General features: G+C 50.1%; 2 protein-coding genes across 8 annotated transcripts in view; one reads left to right on the top strand and one right to left on the bottom strand.

Moving 5' to 3' along the window:
• ZNF473 (zinc finger protein 473) overlaps positions 1 to 12,213 on the bottom strand; it is a 43,069-nt gene extending 30,856 nt beyond the window's left edge. For 2 of the 7 annotated variants that reach the window (XM_060174367.1, XM_060174319.1), the window contains exon 1: positions 12,084 to 12,213. The gene's annotated coding sequence lies outside the window, so the exon portion shown is untranslated. Of the gene's footprint in view, positions 1 to 9,351; positions 9,534 to 11,129; positions 11,264 to 12,083 lie in introns of all 7 variants that reach the window. The other 5 variants (XM_060174336.1, XM_060174348.1, XM_060174357.1 and 2 more) reach the window with 5 other exon arrangements.
• Positions 12,214 to 12,758: 545 nt separating this feature from the next.
• VRK3 (VRK serine/threonine kinase 3) overlaps positions 12,759 to 19,810 on the top strand; it is a 39,656-nt gene continuing 32,604 nt past the window's right edge. Inside the window, exons 1-2 of the mRNA XM_060174232.1 lie at positions 12,759 to 12,831; positions 15,636 to 15,693. The gene's annotated coding sequence lies outside the window, so the exon portion shown is untranslated. The remainder of the gene's footprint in view (positions 12,832 to 15,635; positions 15,694 to 19,810) is intronic.

The raw sequence follows: 19,810 nt of genomic DNA, 5'->3' as shown, positions 1-19,810 counted from the left end.
ACAATTAGTGTTTGAGTGTCCACTGGATAAATATTCAAGAACAGTATTGCTGGGTCATAAGGTAATTCCATTTTAAAAAATTTTTTATTTATTATTGAATAGAGACATCCAGAAATCAAGAGGGGAGGGGGAGATAGAAAGGGAGAGTGACAGAGAAACACCTGCAGCCCTGCTTCACCACTTGTGAAGTTTTCCCTCTGCAGGTGAGGACCAGGGGCTTGAACCTGCATCCTTGCGTACTGTAATGTGAGCACTTAGCCAGGTGCGCCACCACCTGGACCTGGCAATTCCATTTTTAAGGACTCTCCAGTCTTCCAAAGGGGCTGTACCAGTTTGCATTTCCACTAGCAGTGGAGCAGAGCTGCCTTTTCTTCACACCTGTCATTTCCTGGTTTGTTGATGTAAACCATTCTAAGGTGTAAGATTGCCGGTCCCTGTTCGAGCACCAAATGCCGGGCTAGCTTCGTAGGTGGGAGAGAGACAACCAGAGACTCATGACTGAGCTGGGAATGTAGTACAGTCTTTATTGATGAGCGAGAATGCAGTTCTTCTTCTAGCGTTTGCCCTTCTTCCGTAGCCAGTCAACAGCGTCAGGTTGAGCCTGATGTCAAGTTTCGAGACCTCCTTTGAATCTGGAGAGGTGGCAGTCGTTGACTATGTGGGTCATAGTCTATCCGTAGCCGCAGGGCAGTTCGGGTTGTCTCTGGCTCCCCAGCGATGGAACATAGCGGCGCGCCGGCCATGGCCTGTTCGATAGCGATTGAGGAGGACCCAATCATAACGTGCTAGGTCAAAGCCGGGTTGACGCTTGCAGGGGTCTGTGATGAGGTGTTTGTACTTTACCTCAGCTGACTGCCAACTCTGTTTCCAAGAGTCTGGAACAGAGAAGTTCAGTGTAGGTGTAGGGGACCAGACTGGGTGACGAGACATCAAGCGTTGGACAGGGTGGGCGAAGATATCCGCGTATATTGGCAGGTCCGGTCGAGCGTAGACGTGGGAAATGAACTTAGATGATGCCGCATCCCGACGAATATCTGGTGGGGCTGCTAAGAACTGGCAGCCATGGAACCGGGGTGGAACGGATGGTTCCAGAAATGATCCTCATGGAGGAATATAATTTGGAATCGACCAAGTGGACATGGGGGCTACGGAACCATCCTGGGGCACAGTATTCTGCAGTGGAATAGCATAATGCCAGAGAGGATGATCATAGTGTGGAAGCGCTCACGCCCCATGAGGAGCTGGCCAGTCTTGCAATGATGTGATTCCTCGCGCCCACCTTTGCTGCAGTTTTTATGAGATGTTCGTGAAATGACAGGGTGCGATCGAGAGTAACGCCAAGATAGACTGGCTGGGCTTCATGCCGGATTCTCGTATCGCCAAGCTGCACATTAAGCTCACGCGAGGCCGAGGCATGGTGTAGATGGAAAACAGATGATACCGTTTTTGCAGTGCTAGGGATTAGTCGCCATTTTTTACAGTAATCAGATATCAGAGACATGTCTTTCGTGTTTCCTCGAGGATGTCGAACTTGGATGCCTGCGTTGCACAGCAGATGTCATCGGCGTAGATGAACTTCCTTGAAGAAGTTTCTGGGAGGTCATTGATGTAAATATTAAATAGCGTAGGAGCCAGAACAGAGCCCTGGGGGAAGCCACTTGAGACAAGTCTCCATCTGCTAGACTTGTCACCCAGATGCACCCAGAATCTTCTGTTTTGGAGAAGAAACGATATAGTGTTGGCCACCCATGGAGGCAGGCATCTTGAGATCTTGACTAGGAGACCACGGTGCCAGACCGTGTCATAGGCTGCTGTGAGATCAACAAAGACAGCACCCGTCTTTAAATTCTTCTGGAATCCATTTTCAATGTAAGTTGAGAGGGCCAGGGCTTGTTCGCAGGTAGATCTTCCTGGGCGGAAACCAGCTTGGGCGGGTGATAGGAATTTCTCTGTAAGAGGAGAAATACGTGACAGAAGCAGCCTCTCAAGGAGTTTGTAACACACGGAGAGGAGAGAAATTGGTCTATAGCTGGCAGCCAGTGTTGGGTCTTTCTTTGGTTTCAAAACTGCTATTATCTTCGCACGACGCCAAATTTTGGGCATAGATTCAGATTCCAAGATGTGGGACAGGAATGAAGTGAGCCACTTCTTTGCCGCGGGGCCCAAGTTTAGAATGAGTTCTGGGGTGATGTTATCATAGCCAGCAGCCGTTCCCGGTTTAACCCTCTTCAAAGCGTCTTCCAGTTCAGACAGTGTAAAGGGAGAGAGTTTTGGAAATGGACAAGATAAACGGAAGTGGGATGACCACTCATGGGAAATTTCTCTTTTCCAGACTGGGTGGATCTTAGCACGTCCAACTTGAGTTAGGTGACTGGTCACTGAGTTTGGAGATACGGGAGGATGGGCGACGGGAGGGGGCTGGCTACCGGCACCCAGACTATGAAGAAGCTTCCAGGCCTTCCTACTTGAGTGGGTGAAGTTCAGACTTTCCGTGAGTTGTTGCCAGCGGGCTTGGCGTGCTGCATCCAGGGAGGCAATGAGATGGTCAGCCACATCTGGGTCGCCCGACTCATCATACTGCTTTAGTAGTTGCTCGCATTCAGCATCAAGACAAGGCGTATAGTTAGCACGTCTCCCACGAGGAATGGCTTGGGAAGCTGCTTTGAAGATGGCTTGGCGGAAGCGCCTGTAGGAATCTTCAGAGGGGATAGAGTTAATTGGAATTGCAGGAATATATTTGTTGGTAAGATCACTGAACAGACGCCAATTTGCTTTCCGAAAGTTCCATCTTAGTTTCTCCGAGCACAGAATCAGTGGGAGCTGGAGACCAATGTGGATGATAGCTGGGTGGTGATAACTGTGCGGGAAGATCTTGAGAACTTGTCTCATAGCGGGAAAGGCTTGGCCGTTGACTGTGCTAATCCAGCACAGGTCGGGTGACAAGTCTTTATTCCATCTAGCACTGTGAAAAGAGCCTGGCTGTTTGGGATCGTATAACAGGGAGAGGTCATTTGCTGAAGCCCAGTTGGCTAAGACAGAGCCATCAGCACGAGTGGAGGAATATCCCCAGTCTTGGTGATGACTAGTAAAGTCTCCAACGTAAACGGCTGGGTGATTCGGGCTAGGCAGGACCACATTATCCCATAAGGCACTGGGAGGCTTATATACGTTGACGAGCTGAATAGTTCCAATAGTAATGGAGTCGTAGAAGGTCGAAGAGGCCGTGTGGTAAACGTTTGCAAGACACGATTTGGCGTGGATGGCTCGGCCGTGTTTAGGATGGAGATTATAGCATATTAAATCGAATCCACTGATGGTGAATCGAGCAGCTTCATCGACTGCTATATGCAATGCAATCAATCTAATCTCTATTCATTAGAAAATCCTGTCCTGGGAGTCAGGCGGTGGCGCAGTGGGTTAAGCGCACGTGGCGCAAAGCACAGGGACCGGCGTAAGGATCCCGGTTCGAGCCCCCAGCTCCCCACCTGCAGGGGAGTCGCTTCACGGGCGGTGAAGCAGGTCTGCAGGTGTCTATCTTTCTCTCCCGTCTCTCTCTCTGTCTTCCCCTCCTCCTTTCTTTCTGTCCTATCCAACAACAAAGCAGCGTCAACAATGGCAATAATAACCGCAACAAGGCTGCAACAACTAGGGCAACAAAAAGGGGAAAAAATGGCCTCCAGGAGTGGAGCCCAGCAATAACCCTGGAGGAAAAAAAAAAATCCTGTCCTTTATATCTCCTGAGGCGGAAGTGTCAGGAAGAGGAAGTATGTAGGATAGGGGGTGGGGAGAAGGAAAAAGCGCGTGAACCAGTGGGGATTAAATGGTGGAAAACAGGATGTGACTAGGAAAGGGGGTGTAGTGGAAAATGAGTGCGAACCAGTGGGGATTAAACCAGTGCGGGTCTCAAACAAAACTATAATTATGTAAATAAACCACAGCATTAAGCAATGCAAGTGAAACTAAGGTGATGATCAAAACAGAAGGGGTATTAGAAGCAGAATTAGAAGCAGAGCAACATTTCCCCTTTCTTTTTAACTAATGGTCATAGTATCAGGAGTGTGAACAGAAACCTATATCATGCAGGCATTTTCAAAAGAACTGGCACAAGACAGGGAGGAACAAGTAGGAGAGCAACAAGAACCAGTGTGATGCCAAGGGGAGGCCTGAAGGGGCGTCTCCTACCTCATAGGGCAGGGCCTATCAGGAGAAAGGGCGTTTCCTGCTTCTAGGGGCAATTCTTGCCTCTGGGGCGCGTTTCATGCCTCAAAGGGCATTTCCTGCCTTTGGGGCTTTGGGGGCAGGGCCTAGTAAGGAGGGGGGGTTTCCTGTCTCTGGGGGCAGGGCCTGCAGGTGAGGGGGTGTGGCCTATAGAGTCCCAAGGCAGCTGGCTGCAAAGTCCATGACTGCTGTGGTCAGTCCTTGAGAAATCCAGCAGCGTAAAAGGAGTGTCCAAAGGTGTACCAGCAAGTCTGATAGAAGCATCAATCCAAAGCAGATGACCACGGAAGAAATGCCAGGGGATGAAACACTGCATGTCTGTCTTGATGGGGAAGGTCAACCACTGTTAATTCCGCTTTTCTGTAGAGAGTGAGCTTTGGAGTCTGTGAATCAGTTTTTTCAGGCCGTGCCAGGTCACATCGTTGGTTTTTTTTTGGGGGGGGGCTGCTGTAGTCGTAGCATCTTGTGGGCGATGTCAGAGGGCAGGGGTCCAAATGGATTTCAAGAGATTCCATATGAGCAGATGCTTTTTCATGCTAAGACTTGACAGCTTTAATTCACTTACTTGTGAAACAAAACTTGTAGCAGATTAGAAGTTTACTATAATTGATTATAATTGGTTTAAATACCTTTATAATTTTGGAAGTCCTTTCTAGTATGATTTTAAGGTTGTTTAAACAGTTTAAGCTCAATAAGATATAGAAAGGTAAACAGAAGGAGCATGGTTAGAAGCCTCAGGCATAAGAATCATTAGCATAACCATTGCACTATCTAGCCCGCCCATAACTCATAGTTTTCAAGATTAAACATTTCACATTTATACCGACGTTAAAAAAAAAAATCAAGAGGAAAAGAAACATATTTTTTTGGACTGTTTCTGGACATCTCCAGAAATCATGGCTGTGTCCAGCATTTTTTTTTATAAAGTCAATTAAGTTTTCCAAATACTCAGAGCAAAAATGGGTCGTACAAAAATTCAGTCATTCAAATCACTCTTTCAAAACACAACTGAAAGCAGACAGCAAACTTAAGGTATTCAGAGAGAACAACGAGGGGGGAAGCAAGAGAAAAGTGGTAGGTAGGTTTTTTTTTTCACCTTGAACCAGATTATTTAAATTCCACTATGTCACATCATGAGTCCTCAGAGGGCATCCTAGTCCAAAAAGCTCCTCAAAATTCCATTTAGGGATCTTCTGACAGTTCCTGCGGGATTACTGCAGGCACCCATTTTTAAAAACGTCTTCCCATTGAAGAAGAATCAAATCAGGAGGGTAGAACTAACCACGTGTCTCCATTCTTGGGGACTGACAGGGTACTGGAGAATGCTCTTCAAGTTAAGAGTAGTCCTCCACGGGAAACATGGGAGAGGGAGTCCAGAAAGTCCCAGGGGAAATCTCCGCGCATATCCCAAATTCTACGATCATGGTCATAAGGAACCAAAGTGTGACCCAGAGCAAAATGTTCCAGAGACAGAGAAACTGTCTTGTGAAGAAAGAGTAGAGGCTTTGGGAAACCTCTTATAAGTAGAAAGGCAGCCCATGGTGGATGAGTAGCCAAGCAGCATTTACTTTTATCTGGGGGATGGGCGAGTTAGGTCCCACGTTGGTGTGCCATATGCCGGTCCGTTTGGGCGCCAAATGCCGGGCTAGCTTTGTGGGCAGGAGATGACCAGGGACTCATGGCTGAGCTGGGAACGCAGTTCAGTCTTTACTGATGAGTGAGAATGCAGTGCAATCAATCTAATCTCTATTCATTAGAAAATCCTGTCCTTTATATCTCCTGAGGTGGAAGTGTCAGGAAGAGGAAGTATGTAGGATAGGGGGAGGGGAGAAGGAAAAAGCGCGTGAACCAGTGGGGATTAAACGGTGGAAAATAGGATGTGACTAGGAGAGGGGGCGGATTGGAAAAAGTGTGAACCAGTGGGGATTAAACCAGTGCGGGTCTCAAACAAAACAATGATTATGTAAATAGACCATAGCGTTAAGCAATGCAAGTGAGCCTAAGGTGACGATCAACAGCAGGGGTCTTAGAAGCAGACCAACATAAGATAGTATCTCATCAGAGCTTTAAATTGCATTTAACAAGTGAACCATTTATTCATGTCTGTGGATTATATGTATTTTTTATTTAGAAAACTTGTCTTTTTCGTTCTTTGGCCCACATTTTTATTTTTGCTTCTTTTGTACATCTACAAAAGTCCTTTTCAAGTTGGCCTTGGTTCACCAACATTATACTGTGTCCCTTTCCTATGTCTAGTTTTCTGTTGTGTCCCTGGTTCAAATACTGATGATCACATTAAAAGGTAGGATTCCTTTGCTGCTTCTTTTCACGTTGACTCCTCTCAGAAATTCCTGCAAAGGAGGGTTGGTAGTGGCAAATTTCTTCAGTTTCTGAATGTTTGAAAATACACTTCTCCCTCATATTTGAAGGAAGGATAATTTAGCAGAATTGGTGGCTTAAAATCCTTTTTAAAAAATATTCCCTTTTGTTGCCTTTGTTATTTTATTGTTGTAGTTACTGATGTCATTATTGTTGAATACAACAGAGAAATGGAGAGAGGTGGGGGAGACAGAATAGGGAGAAATATAAACACCTGCAGACCTGCTTCACTGCCCATGAAGCGACTCCTCTGCAGGTGGGGAGCCAGAAGCTCAAACTGGGACCCTTACACCAGTCCTTGCGTTTTGCACCATGTGCATTTAACCCACTGCACTACCGCCCGACTCCCAAAATCCTTATCTTTAAGTACTTTGAATATCCATTCTAGTCCCACCTTGCCTCTTAAGGTTTGTGATGTGAAATCTGATGGAAGCTTGATTGTTTTACCTTTGTATGTGAGTTTCTCCCTTTCCCAGATAGCCTGCAATATTTTTCCTTGTCCCTAGTTTTGGATACTTTTACAATAACATGTTTTAATATTTGTCATTTTGAATTTGAAAACTTAGTTGTGCGTCCACATTCTTGGATATCTATATTTTAAACATTGTTCATGTATGGAAAATTGTTAGAATTCCTTTGAATATTCACTATTCCTCTCTTCTTCCTCAGGGGACCCAATAACTTTGCTGTTCATCTTTCTGATTGAGTCTATTTCATTGAGAATTACTTAGTTTCTCCTAAACTTTCCCTTTCCCAAGAGTTTTAAATTCAGTGTGGTGGCTGTGTATTCTAGTGTTGATGCTCTCTTTTCCAATGATTAAGTCTACTTTCGAGGCCTCTTATCTCAACCTGAACTACATTCAAAGTTACTTTAGGCCCTGCAGTTCTGGGTTTTTTTCCCCCTTGTACTTGTAATTCTGCTGCTGTTCATCTTTGTGGAGGCAACAGCAGCAGAATGGAAACTCAAGAAGTCAGTTATTAACTGATGAACTTTTCGGTGGTTTTTCTTTCTTTTTTTTTTTTCTTGTCTTTTTGTTGCTAAAACTTAGACCTGAAGTGATGCATCTCAGACACCAATCTAATTTGGTGCCTGCCATCTCTGAGCACTATTTAGTCCTGGGAATCACTCATGCACCTTCTGTCCTTAAGTATACCTTAGGTGTTATTTTTCTCTTTCCTTTTTCTAAACCATAATTTCAACTCGGACCTGGAAGTAGTACGTCTCAGCTGCCCAACTCCTAGTCTGATGCTGCCAACTGCTCCTGAGTACAACCTTTTAGTCCTGGAAAATGCTCCCTCATCCCTTTTTGTCAATGACACACATATGTGTACTCATCTGCTTTTGGAGATCCTGGTCATATTTTGCTGAGTTTTCAGGTGGTTTCTGTTGTTTTTCCTAGTTGTTGGGGAGAGCAAATTGCAACTGCTGTTACTCCATAAGCACACCACCAGAAGTCTCTGGGTGTTTTTTGTTTTTCTGCTCCATGGTTATTGCTGGGGCTCTGCACCAGCACTACAAAGTCACTGCTTCTAGTGGTAATTTCTTCCTCCCCCTAAACCAATTTTATGATAGGAGAGAAATTGAGAGGGAAAGGGAATATAGGGAGAAAGATAACCCTGCAGACCTGCTTCACTGCTTATGAAGCATCCCCATTGCAGGTAGAGAGTGGGGGCTTGAACCAGTTCCTTGCCTGGGTTCTTGTGTATCATAAAGTGCACTTAACTGGGTATGCCACTGCTGAGCCCCCTTCTTTTGTTTAAACTTTATTAATGGGTAGGGAGAATCATAGCATCACTGGCACAAATAATACCAGAGATCCCATACTTTAAAGTCCAATGTTTTATCTACTACACCACTTCCCAGGTCACCTAAGCTAGAATGCTTGGAAAGGAAATTCTCTGAAGTAATCTGAAATTTGAAAACTTCCACTTTTTTAATATTTTATTTTTCCTTTTGTTGCCCTTGTTTTCTATTGTTGTAGTTATTATTGTTGTTGTTGTCATCGTTGTTGGATAGCCCAGAGCGAAATGGAGAGGAGGGGAAGACAGAGAGGGGGAAAGACAGACACCTGCAGACCTGCTTCACCACCTGTGAAGCGACCCCCCTACAGGTGGGGAGCTGGGGGGCTTGAACCAGATCCTTATGCTGGTCCTTGTGCTTCATGCCACATGTGCTTAACCCAGTGCACTACTGCCCGACTCCCTTTCTCGTTTCCTATTGCTATAGTTATTACTGTTGTTGATGTCGTCATTGTTAGGACAGAGAGAATAGAGAGGAGGGGAAGACAGAGGGGGAAAGAAAGACACCTGCAGACCTGCTTCACCGCTAGTGAAGTGACTCCCCTGCAGGTGGGGAGCTGGGGGTTTGAACAGGGATCCTTACAACCATCCTTGAGCTTTGCGCCACCTGCGCTTAACCCACTGTACTACCACCCAACTCCCTGAAAACTTCCACTTGTAAATTTTGTTTCCACCTGTAGTTTTAATTCCAGTTGTTGATAATTTGGCCACACACTGAGGTTGCATTGCCAGAGAGCTATTTACAAATGTATTTAAAAAGTGAGAGAGTGAGAATGTATGAGTTGACAGAGCCATGACCCTGTGAACTGGTCCTGAGCTGAGATTTTAATTTCTGAAGGGGGGGAGGGGAATGAGGACACACCACACCCCCAACAGAGAGTCAAATCAGGCAATCCAGGTTCACTCCTTATGAGTGATTTCACTTAGATAAGGCAAGAGCTCCTTGATGCTCACACAACACTGATGCCAGGAACTGTCCGGACTTCATGCTTGAAAGTTCAATGTTTCATCCATTTCACCACCTCCTGGGCTTCCAGATTCACTTGTGGGAGAGAAGGGTTACCCTCAGAGAACCCCACCGTCTGACCTCTGTCTGGGGATTTTACATGGCCATCGCCATAGGCCAGCTGCACCCTCTTCACCAAAGGAAGAGAAAGCCCACCAAGGTGTGTAGCCCCTGCTCCATTCTTCAGTCCCACAGACTCGAACCCAATAATCTCATGGCCCAGATGCCTGGAGTTCCCTGAGCACTAGGCCCTGGCTGAACTGTCCACCAGCTCAGTGCCTCAGTTTCCACGAGCTCAAAAAAAAGCAAAAGGTAGGCACTGAGCACCAACTGGGGGAAAAAACTGGGATAAGGGGGTAGGTAGGCACTGAGCATCAACTGGGGTTAAAAACTGGGATAGTGGGAGTCCAGTGGTGGCACAGCGGGTTTATCACACGTGGCGCAAAGCACAAGGACCTGCTTAAGAATCCAGGTTCGGGGAGTCAGGCTGTAGCGCAGCTGGTTAAGCACAGGTGGCGCAAAGCACAAGGACCGGCATAAGGATCCCGGTTCGAACCCCGGGCTCCCCACCTGCAGGGGAGTCGCTTCACAAGCGGTGAAGCAGGTCTGCAGGTGTCTAGCTTTCTCTCCTCCTCTCTGTCTTCCCCTCCTCTCTCCATTTCTCTCTGTCCTATCCAACAACGACAACAACAATAATAACTACAACAATAAAACAACAAGGGCAACAAAAGGGAATAAATAAATAAAATAAATACTATGTCCACCAATATGTCCTGGAGCTCAGCTTCCCCAGAGACCCACCCTACTAGGGAAAGAGAGAGGCAGACTGGGAGTATGGACCGACCAGTCAACACCCATGTTCAGCGGGGAAGCAATTACAGAAGCCAGACCTTCTACCTTCTGCAACCCACAATGACCCTGGGTCCATGCTCCCAGAGGAATAGAGAACGGGAAAGCTATCGGGGGAGGGGGTGGGATATGGAGATTGGGCGGTGGGAATTGTGTGGAGTTGTACCCCTCCTACCCTATGGTTTTGTTAATTAATCCTTTCTTAAATAAAAAAAAAAAAAAAAGAAAAGAAAAAAAAGTATACTGAGGCTAAAAAATAAATAAATAAATAAAAGTTATTTGTATGTATTCAGATTGTACTAGATAAACATCAGGACTCATGGCGTAACAAAAGCCCATGCTTGGAAACCGGCCTTCACATTAGATCACTGAGTTTTGGGGTTTTTTTTCTTTAAACTACCCATTTTTGTGATTAAAAAGAAAAAAATTTCCATTTTAAGCTTCAAAAATAAATAAATAAATAAATAAATATTAAAAAAAAAAATCCAGGTTCGAGCCCCCCGGCTCCCCACCTGTAGGGGAGTCACTTCACAAGCGGTGAAGCAGGCCTGCAGGTGTCTGTCTTTCTCTAACCCTCTCTGTCCTATCCAACGACGACATCAATAACCACAACAATCTTAAACAACAAGAGCAATAAAAAGGGAAAAAAAAAAAAGAACTGGGATAGTATGCCGCTTTGCCATGCATGCGACACAGGGTCGAGCCCCCGCTCCCACTGCACTAGAGTAAACTTCCGCTCTGCAGTCTCCCTTTATCTAAAAAAAAAAAAAAAAAAAAAAAAATGATGGGGGCAGACAATGGCACACCAACTCAAGCACACACAGTAATATGCAGAACGACACGCACAAGGACCCGGGTTCAAGCCCCCACTCCCCACCTGCAGCAGTGCTCCTGGTCTGCAGGTGGCTTTCTCCCTCTCCCCTCTGTCCTATACAATAAAATGGGGGGCGGGGGGACCGGCCACCAGGAACAGTGGATTCAAGGTGCTAGTGAGAAGCCCCAGCAATAAGCCTGGAAGCCATTCAAAGGGGAAAAGGTGGCGTCAGAGAGACGAGGGCGCACACATCCCGGTGCACAGGGACTCAGGTTTCAGGCCCCGTCCCCACCTGCAGGGGTGGTGAGGCGGGGACGCAGGTGTCTGTGTCCGCGGCGGTGGATTCTCCGCCTGAACGCAGGGCGCCGCGTTCGTGATGCGGCAGTTGCCGGCCTCCCCCAAGTCACTCACACCGAGCCCGGGGTTGGGGGTCCTCCGTCCCCACGCCCAGCCCCTGGAGTGCCCGCGGGAAGCCCCGCGCATGCGGGAGGAGAGAAAATGGCCGCCAACCGCATTTTCTGTGAGAGGTTAACCCCTTGCTGGCTGCACCTAAATAAATGTTAAAAAAAAAAACAAAAAAAAAATGGAGGCGCGAACTGAAGCACCGCGGCTGCTCCTCTGGACGTCCCCGAGCCCCCGAAGGCCTCGGCACCGCAAGTCGCCCGCCCGCCGGGGCGTCTGGTCTGGGAGAAAATTCCAGGCCAGGCCCTGGGTTCGAGCCCCAGCCCCCACCTGCGGCTGGGAAACTCTGCGAGCGGTGACGCAGGGCTGCAGGTGTCTCTCTCTCTCTCTCTCCCCCCCCCCCTCAACGCCTCTGTCCAAAAGTAAATGAATAAAAATGATTTAAAAAAAAAAAAAACTCGCGTTTCCGCCGCGGGGAGCGACGGTCCCCACCAACCGCCCGCCGCTCCTGCCGGAGGAGAGACCCGGCCGCCCCCGCCCGCGCCCCCGCCCGCTTTCCTGAGGCGGCCCGGGCGGGCCCTGTGCCGGCCTCTAAGCGTCCCGGCGGGTCCTCACCTCCCTGCCGCCCGTCTGCCAGCATCGGGGGAGGGGGAGCCGCGCCCAACCGCGAGGGAAGCCCCGTCGGAGCGGAGACCTCCGCCTCCCTTCCTCGCGCCGCCGCCACCACCACCGGCGTCTCCTCAGAGCGCCGCTCCCAGCGGCCCCCGCGCCGAGGCTCCGCCTCCCAGAGGGCCGTGCGGGCGCCCCGCCCCCCACTGAAAAAAGCCCACCCCGCGCAGCATTCTGGGAAATCGAGTCCAAATAGAATCGGGCCCTAGGGGCGCAGAGCTAGTCTAGGCTGCTTTTGATGTTGCCGAAGGACCACCTGACTAGCTAACTCGGGAAGACCGAGAGGCTTTTTCTTGTCTAGGAAGCCCATTAGGTGTTGCCATGGAAACGAGCGGCCCCAGAGTTCGTTTCCCCAGTGCTTGAAAGGGCCGGGGTCGAAGCGGCAGACCCGAGACTGTGATTCCCTCCCACTGATTGGCCGGGGAGGGGGGGGGTTGCGTCATTGTCATTCACTCCTCCCGATTGGCTCATTCTCGCACATGCGCATTAGGATGGGGAGGGGTTCCCATTGTGGGCGGCAATGAGAACATAATCGCCCCGCCCCCTCGGCTTCGTGTCCCCGCCGGGTCTGCCGCGGAGGCCTCTGGGAAATGGAGTTCTAGGTGGGGCGCCACCCCGAGGGCAGTCGGGAGGGCGGAAGATGCGCGCGCAGCGCCGGAGCCCCAGCGGAAGTTTCCGCGGGGCGACCGAGAAGGTGAGTCTCAGCGTCCCGCGGACGTGCCGACGGTCCGGCTGCAGACTCTTGGGGCTGCCGTTTCGCTCACCCACTCGAGCGGCGAGGGGAAGAAAGCGAGGCGGGGCGGCGGGCGGGGCGGCGGGCGGTCTTCGGCGCCGCCACCCGCGGTCTGGCCGCCAAGTGTGACGGTGTGACGTCAGCGCAGCGTTCGTGGGGGAGGGGGTCGGGGGAGGGAGGGGGGTCTACGGCGGCCGCGTCCTCGCCCCTCGCTGTTGGGCCGGGGGCGGGGCAGCTTCGTGTGACGTCGTCTGTGGGCGTGGCTTCTATCGCTTAGGCAACGCTGCACGTGTCTAGTTTATAGTCCTGCTGAGTGAGGAGGCCCGAGAGGACTGCCCTAGCTAGGGACGCGCTTTACCGAGCACAGGGACCCGGGTTCGAGCCCCGGGCCGCCACATGGAATCCAAACAAAGGGGAGGCTTGAAGTCTGCGCTGTCTCACCTTCTAGCTGGAAAAAAAAATTAGCGGTGGAGACGCACAGGTAGAAAACTTAAAAAAAAATGCAGAATACAGCAAGCGTGGCAGATGTGCAGAGACAGCTCAGCTGGTAGGGCGCATGCCTTGCCGCTGTGTGGGACCCAGCTCCAGCCCCAGCACTGACCCGTGCAATTGGCCCTGAACCAGGCCCCAGCTCCAAAAAAAGAAAGAAATGCATGGGAAAGACTGCCTGAGTGATAGAGGCTTGATGAAAGCTCAGCTCTAGCCTTGTGACCTCAGGCAGATGGCTACCTTTAAAAAACCAGAACAAAAAAGGTTTTTTTTGTTGTTTTTTTGGTTTTTTTACGACTAAACAGTGGCTTTTGGTGGTGCTGGGGTTTGAACCTAGAGCCTTTGATGCTTCAGGCAGAACGTCTTTTTTTTTATTCCCCCCTTTATCGGGGGATTAATGTTCTACGATCGACAGTAAATACAGTAGTTTGTACATGCATAACATTTCCTAGTTTTCCACATGACAATTCAACCCCCACTAGGTCCTCTGCCATCATGTTCCAGGACCTGAACTCTTAACCACCCCCACCCACCCTATAGTCTGACTTTGGTGCAGCACACCAACTCCAGCTCAAGAAGGCAGAAGGTCTTTCTGCATAAACACTATGCTATTGGTCTCCTCTCTCTCTCTCTCTCTCTCTCTCTCTCTTTTTTTTTTTTTTGCTTGTTTTGTTTTTGCCTCCAGGGTTATCAATGGAGCTTGGTGCCTACACTATGAATCCACTGCTCCTGGAGGCTATTTTTTCCCAATTTGTTGCCCTTGTTGTTATTGTTGCCATTGATGATGTTGGATAGAACAGAAAGAAATGGAGAGAGGAGGGGAAGACAGGAGGAGAGAAAGACAGACACCTGCAGACCTGCTTCACCACTTATGAAGCGACTCCTGAAGGTGGGGAGCCAGGTGCTCGAACCGCGATCCTTACGCCAGTCCGACCTCCGTCATATATATATATATTGAGGTTTATTTAGTACAGCGTGTTCCAGAGCAGTGCTCTGACTTCTCTTCCTCGTGAAAATCGTAAATGAAATCAATTACCTCCTTTTCATGCAACCTGGGACATCACTCCCAGTGGTAGGGATTAACCTCAGGGTCACCCAAGTCGTGTTCAACCACAGCGCCACCTCTCCAGCTCACTGAGCACTCACCATAGCACGTCTGCAGCTAACCTGATCCACAACTCCTTGCCTTTTACTTATGTTTTTGTCACCAGGATTATCACTGGGGCTTGGTGCCTACATGACAAATTCACCGCTCCATGTGGCCTTTTTTTTTCCCCTTATTTCCCTTAATATGGGTAGAGACGAGAGGAATCAAGGGCCAGGGGAAAGATAGACATCTGCAGCATTGCTTCACCAACTCTTGAAGCTTCTCCTCCCCCTGCAGGTGGGGAGCAGGGGCTTGAACCTGAGTCCTTGAGCACTGTGGTGTGAGCTCAGCCGAGTGCACCACTTCCTGGCCCTGGCCCTTAATCTTGTATGTGTCCCCTCATCAGCTACTAGAACAAGTTTCCACATCAAACTTTGTTGCAGCTGGGAAATAGCTCAACTGGTTGAGCAAGCTAGAGGCTCCTGGTCCAGTCAGCCTCTCCCTCTTATGTGGAAACTTCTCTCGTGGCTGGGGGACGACACCACAATTGTTCTGCAAAAGATTTGCATGCCTGAGGCTCTGAAGTTACAGGTTCAGTCCCCTGTGCCGACATAAGCCAGACCTGTGGTGCCCACGTGAAAAGTAAATTAGTAAGTAAATAAATCTCTCCTAGGACTTAAATTAAATCACGTATTTTAGAAAAGCACTGTAGGGAGCCAGGCGACAGCCCACCTGGTTAGGCGCGACATTACCTACTCAACGCTCCAAATTCGAGCCCGCACCCCCCACATCTGCTGGGGGGGAAGCTTTACAGTTGGTGAAGTGGTGCTGCAGATGTCTCTCTCCTCTTTCTCCCCTTCCCCTGTCAGTTTCTCTCTGTCCTATCAAATAAAGAGAAAAAATGCACCGGGAGAGCTGGGTTCCTAGAGCAGGCTCTAAGCCCCAGCAGCAAGCCTGGAAGCAGCAAAGCAAAACATCGTGTGTCTTGTCTGCTGCTGTGTCCCCCGAGGCTGGTACTGAACTCGGGACCTCGTGCCTGAGAGTCCAGTGCTTTATCCATCGCACCACCTCCCGGGCCACATGTTCTTACTGAACAGACGAGCTCGCCGTGTGCCGGTGACACTGACTGTCGGCTTCCCCGTATGTGGGGAGCAGCCAGCCTCAGCCCCTCTGCCTTTGTCCCCTGCAGGACAGCGTTAAGATGGACTTGCCAGCGCAGTGAAGCCCAGAGCCAGCTGGCCGTGAAGGTACCACCCCCTCCACCCCCTGGGCCCCTGGGCCCCTGCCTCTCCCCCCACCCCCAGAACTGCCTCCTGCCCCTCCTCCTCTGTGGCTGCTCCCACGCTTCACTCCCCAGGGGGAGGACCCTCACCTGGGCCAGAGGGGCTTTCCCCAAGGACTGTTGGCGTCTGGGGAACTTCCTCAGAAAGCAGAGCCGTGAGGCTTCCCGACAGGCCAGGGTTTTGTTTGTTGCTTCCCCACCCTGGGCCTCTTTGCCTCTGTCCCCGAGCCGCACGTGTTCGCGCTCCCCGTGGCTTGGTGGGTTGTTGAAGGTCTTGTTGAGTTCTGGGGTTGCGTTCCCTAGTTGATCTGGGAAAGCAAAACACAGAGGCTGCTGCTCACAGCCCCGCCTCCGGAAGCTCCCTGGGCCAAGGGGGAAGGGGCCCAGCTCAGCACCTAAGCACCCTCAGTGCAGGGGACCTGACACATACCCGAGAGGCAGAGCCCTTTTCTGCCCTTCATTTATGATGCCTTATTATTACTATTATGATTTTTTTTTTAAACCAGAGCACAGCTCAGCTGTCGTTTATGGTAGTGCTGGGGATTGAACTTGGGACACTGACGCCTCAGACATGAAAGTCATTTACATAGTCATTTACTATGCTGTCTCCCCAGCCCCTTCTGATGCTTTTTTTTTTAAGGGAGAAGTCTTTTGTTTTTAATTTTATTTTTATTTCCTTACTGGAGGATTGATGGCTTGCAGCTGACTGTGAACACAATAGTTAGTGCATGCCTGACATTTCCAAGCTTTCCGCACAGCAGTTCAGCCCCCACTCGGTCCTTCTCTTCCTGTTCCGGGACCTGAACCCTCCCCACCACCCCAGAGTCTTTCACTTTGGTGCAGTGCACCAATGAGTCTTTCTTAATATTTATTTATTTGTTTGTTTATTTTAGTGAGAGAGATACAGATAGACCAGAGCTCTGCTCAGCTCCAGCTTACAGTGGTGCTGGGGATTGAACCTGGAACCTCAGAGCCTCAGGCATGAAAAACTATTGCAGAACCATTATGCTGTCTCCCCAGCCCCTTATGCTTTTTTAAAGGTTCATTTTATATGAGATAAAGAAATTAGAGCACTGTGTTCCCCCCCCCCCTTAATAATATTTATTTATGGGAGAGAGGGAGGGAGAGAGAGGAGAACCAGAGCACCACCACAAGCAATGCCAGGGATCAAACTTGGAACCTCATGCTTGAGAGTCAGCACCTTATCCACTACTCCATCTGCCAGGCTGCAGAACATCACTTTTTTTTTTTGATGTTTTTCTTTACTTGTTTATTTTGGATAGAGACAGAAGTTGAGAGGAGCAAGGGAGACAGAGAGACATCTGCAGCCCTGCTTCACCACTCGTGAAGCTTTTCCCCTGCAGGTGGGGGCTGGGGGCTTGAACCTGGGTCCTTGTGCACTGTTATATGTGCAGTTAACCAGGTGCGCCCTCACCTGGCCCCTCAGAGCCCCACTCTTTACACACAGCACCAGGGATCAAACCTGGTTAGGTCCTGCACTCTGTCCGCTGAGTTACTCCCCCAGAACGTGGTTGTGTTTTTTTTTGCCATTTCTGTTTTTATAAAGTGCCTGGGATTGAACCCAGGACCTCATGCCTACAAGGCATGTGCTCTATCACTGTGCCACACCACCCCACCCCACCCCCGGCCCCTCAGACTCTGTTTACCTGAGTAGCCCACGACGGTCTAGTGTGTTAGGCTGGGCTGAACTGCAGCCGTGACAGCTGGAGTCCAGTGACTCGATACAGACACAAGCGCCCTGCTTGCTGATCCCATGTCTGGGACGGCAGACAGTCAGCAGGCAGTGCGCTCAGGCAGCTCGCGGCTTCAGGGTCACACGGGCCCCGCCCCGACAGGCACAGCTTAAAGGACAGGTGACAGCAGCTCCCCAGCTGCAGGTGCTCCCCAATGTTAAACCTCTCAGAAGAGCGCAACGGCCATTTAAATGTTGGTACCAGAGGCCGGGCAGTAGCACAGTGGGTTACGGGTTAAGTGCAAAGCGCAAGGACCAGCCTAACGATCCCAGTTCGAGCCCCGGGCTCCCCACCTGCAGGGGAGTCCCTTCACAGGCGGTGAAGCAGGTCTGCAGGGGTCTGTCTTTCTCTCCCCCTCTCTGTCTTCCCCTCCTCTCTCCATTTCTCTCTGTCCTACCCAACAACAACAACATCAGTAACAACAAGGGCAATAAAATGGGGGGGGATGGCCTTGAGGAGCAGTGGATTCATGGTGCAGGCATCGAGCCCCAGAGATAACCCTGGAGGCAAAAAAAAAAAGTTGGTACCGAGACAACAAAGTAATGAAGTCAGACAACCAATCAGAATATAGAGGAGAGAGCGACAGAGAGAGGACAGACAGCACAGCTCCAGCATCTCCCACGGAGCTCCCCTGTGGTGCTGAGCCATGCACTCTACCAGGGGGGCGGTCTCCTGGCCCAGAATTACAGACTTCCTTTAAAAAAAATTTTTTTTTATTATCTTAATTTATTGACTGGAGACAGAAATCAAGAGGGAAGGGGGAGATAGAGAGGGAGAGAGACAGAGAGACACCTGCAGCCCTGCTTCACCACTCACAAAGCTTTCCCCCTACAGGTGGGGACCGGGGCTTAAACCCGGGTCCTTGCACATTGTAACGTGTGCGCTCAACCAGGTGCGCCAGGGAGAGAGAACCAGAGCAGGGCATCCCTCTGGCTCATGCAGTGCTGAGAACTGAACTCATGACCTTGTGCTTTGAAGTCCAACACTTCATCCACTGGGCTACCTCCCAGGCCACCGATCGCAAATACCCTAAATGTGCTTAGCATGAAATAGCAGCAGGGTGTTCGCGGCACGGTGCGGTCGCGGCTCTTCTGTGGGCTTCAAAAGAGAGGAAGCCTTTCTTCTTGGCTGAGATTCCTCCCGCCAGCAGCTCTCTGCACGGGCGGCACTAGACTTTCACAGGCCCACACCGAGAGGAAGTGGACAGGCCCCAGTGACCCAGAACTTAATCAAGTCAAAAAAGGCGAAAAGGGAGCCAGAGACACGCCCTGAATGCATAGGGCCATGGGTTCAAGCCCTGGCACTATATGAGAGCACTGAGGGTGGTGGAGTGAGACTGTGAAGTCTCTCTGTCTGTCTGAAAAAAGCTCGGAGTGGAAACGCTGTCCGGTGACCCTGTCCAGGGAGCCACAGGGCGTGATGCCGGAATAACAAGCAGTGTCACGCAGGCCCCCTGGGCCTCAGGCCCTTTTCTCAAGTGCTTGATCTAATTTTCTTCTTCTTTTTTTTTTTCTTTCTGTCATCAGGGTTATCACTGGGGCTTGGTGCCAGCACTGTAAATCCACCCACTCCCAAGGGCCGTGTTTCCCTTTTCCTTTCTGTTTTATGTCATAGAACAGAGAGAGATTGAGACGGAAGTGGGAAAGAGAAAGATACCTGCAGATCTGCTTCACCACTGGTGAAACGTCCCCTCTGTAGATGGGCAGCAGGGCAGGGGGGCTTGAACCCAAGTCCTGGCACACGGTAGTGTGTGCGCTCAGCCAGGTGGCTAGCGGCCAGGCAATGCAGGAGACTCCTCTCCCCTCCTTTTAGCAGTGGGGCCCCACACGATTCCGCCGCTCCCAGGCAGACTTCTCATTTTCACTTTAGAGGGAAGGAAAGACAGAGAGACCGCAGGACTCCTCCACCATCTGTGTCGCCTCACCTGGTGCTTTAACCCTCCCGTGTCGAGCTGGAGCTAGGACCCAGGCCACACGCATAGGGAAGCACTCTCTCTACTAGACGAATTACCTACCATCCGGCCCCTGAAAAGTCATCTTAGAAGTGGCCACGGGCATGGGAGACAGCATATTGGTTCTGCCAAGAGACTCTTCTGCCTGAGGCTCTGAGGTCCCAGGTTCTATCTCCTGCACCACCATCAGCCTGAGCTGAGCAGCTCTGGGGGCAGGGAACTGGCTCAGTGACAGGGAGTGGGACTCACCCGCCTGTGGCTGAAGATTCTGTGCCCAGCGCCACAGGCCAGTGCTGCGCAGTGCTCTGGTCTCTACATAGTGAATACATCTTTTTTTAAATAATTTTTCCCTTTTGTTGCCCTTGTTGTTTGTTGTT

The sequence above is a fragment of the Erinaceus europaeus genome, chromosome 2 (genome assembly GCF_950295315.1).
Source record: "Erinaceus europaeus chromosome 2, mEriEur2.1, whole genome shotgun sequence".
NCBI lineage: Eukaryota > Metazoa > Chordata > Mammalia > Eulipotyphla > Erinaceidae > Erinaceus > Erinaceus europaeus.
Note: the sequence above shows the minus strand (reverse complement) of the source record. Positions and strands in the feature narration are given on the sequence as shown.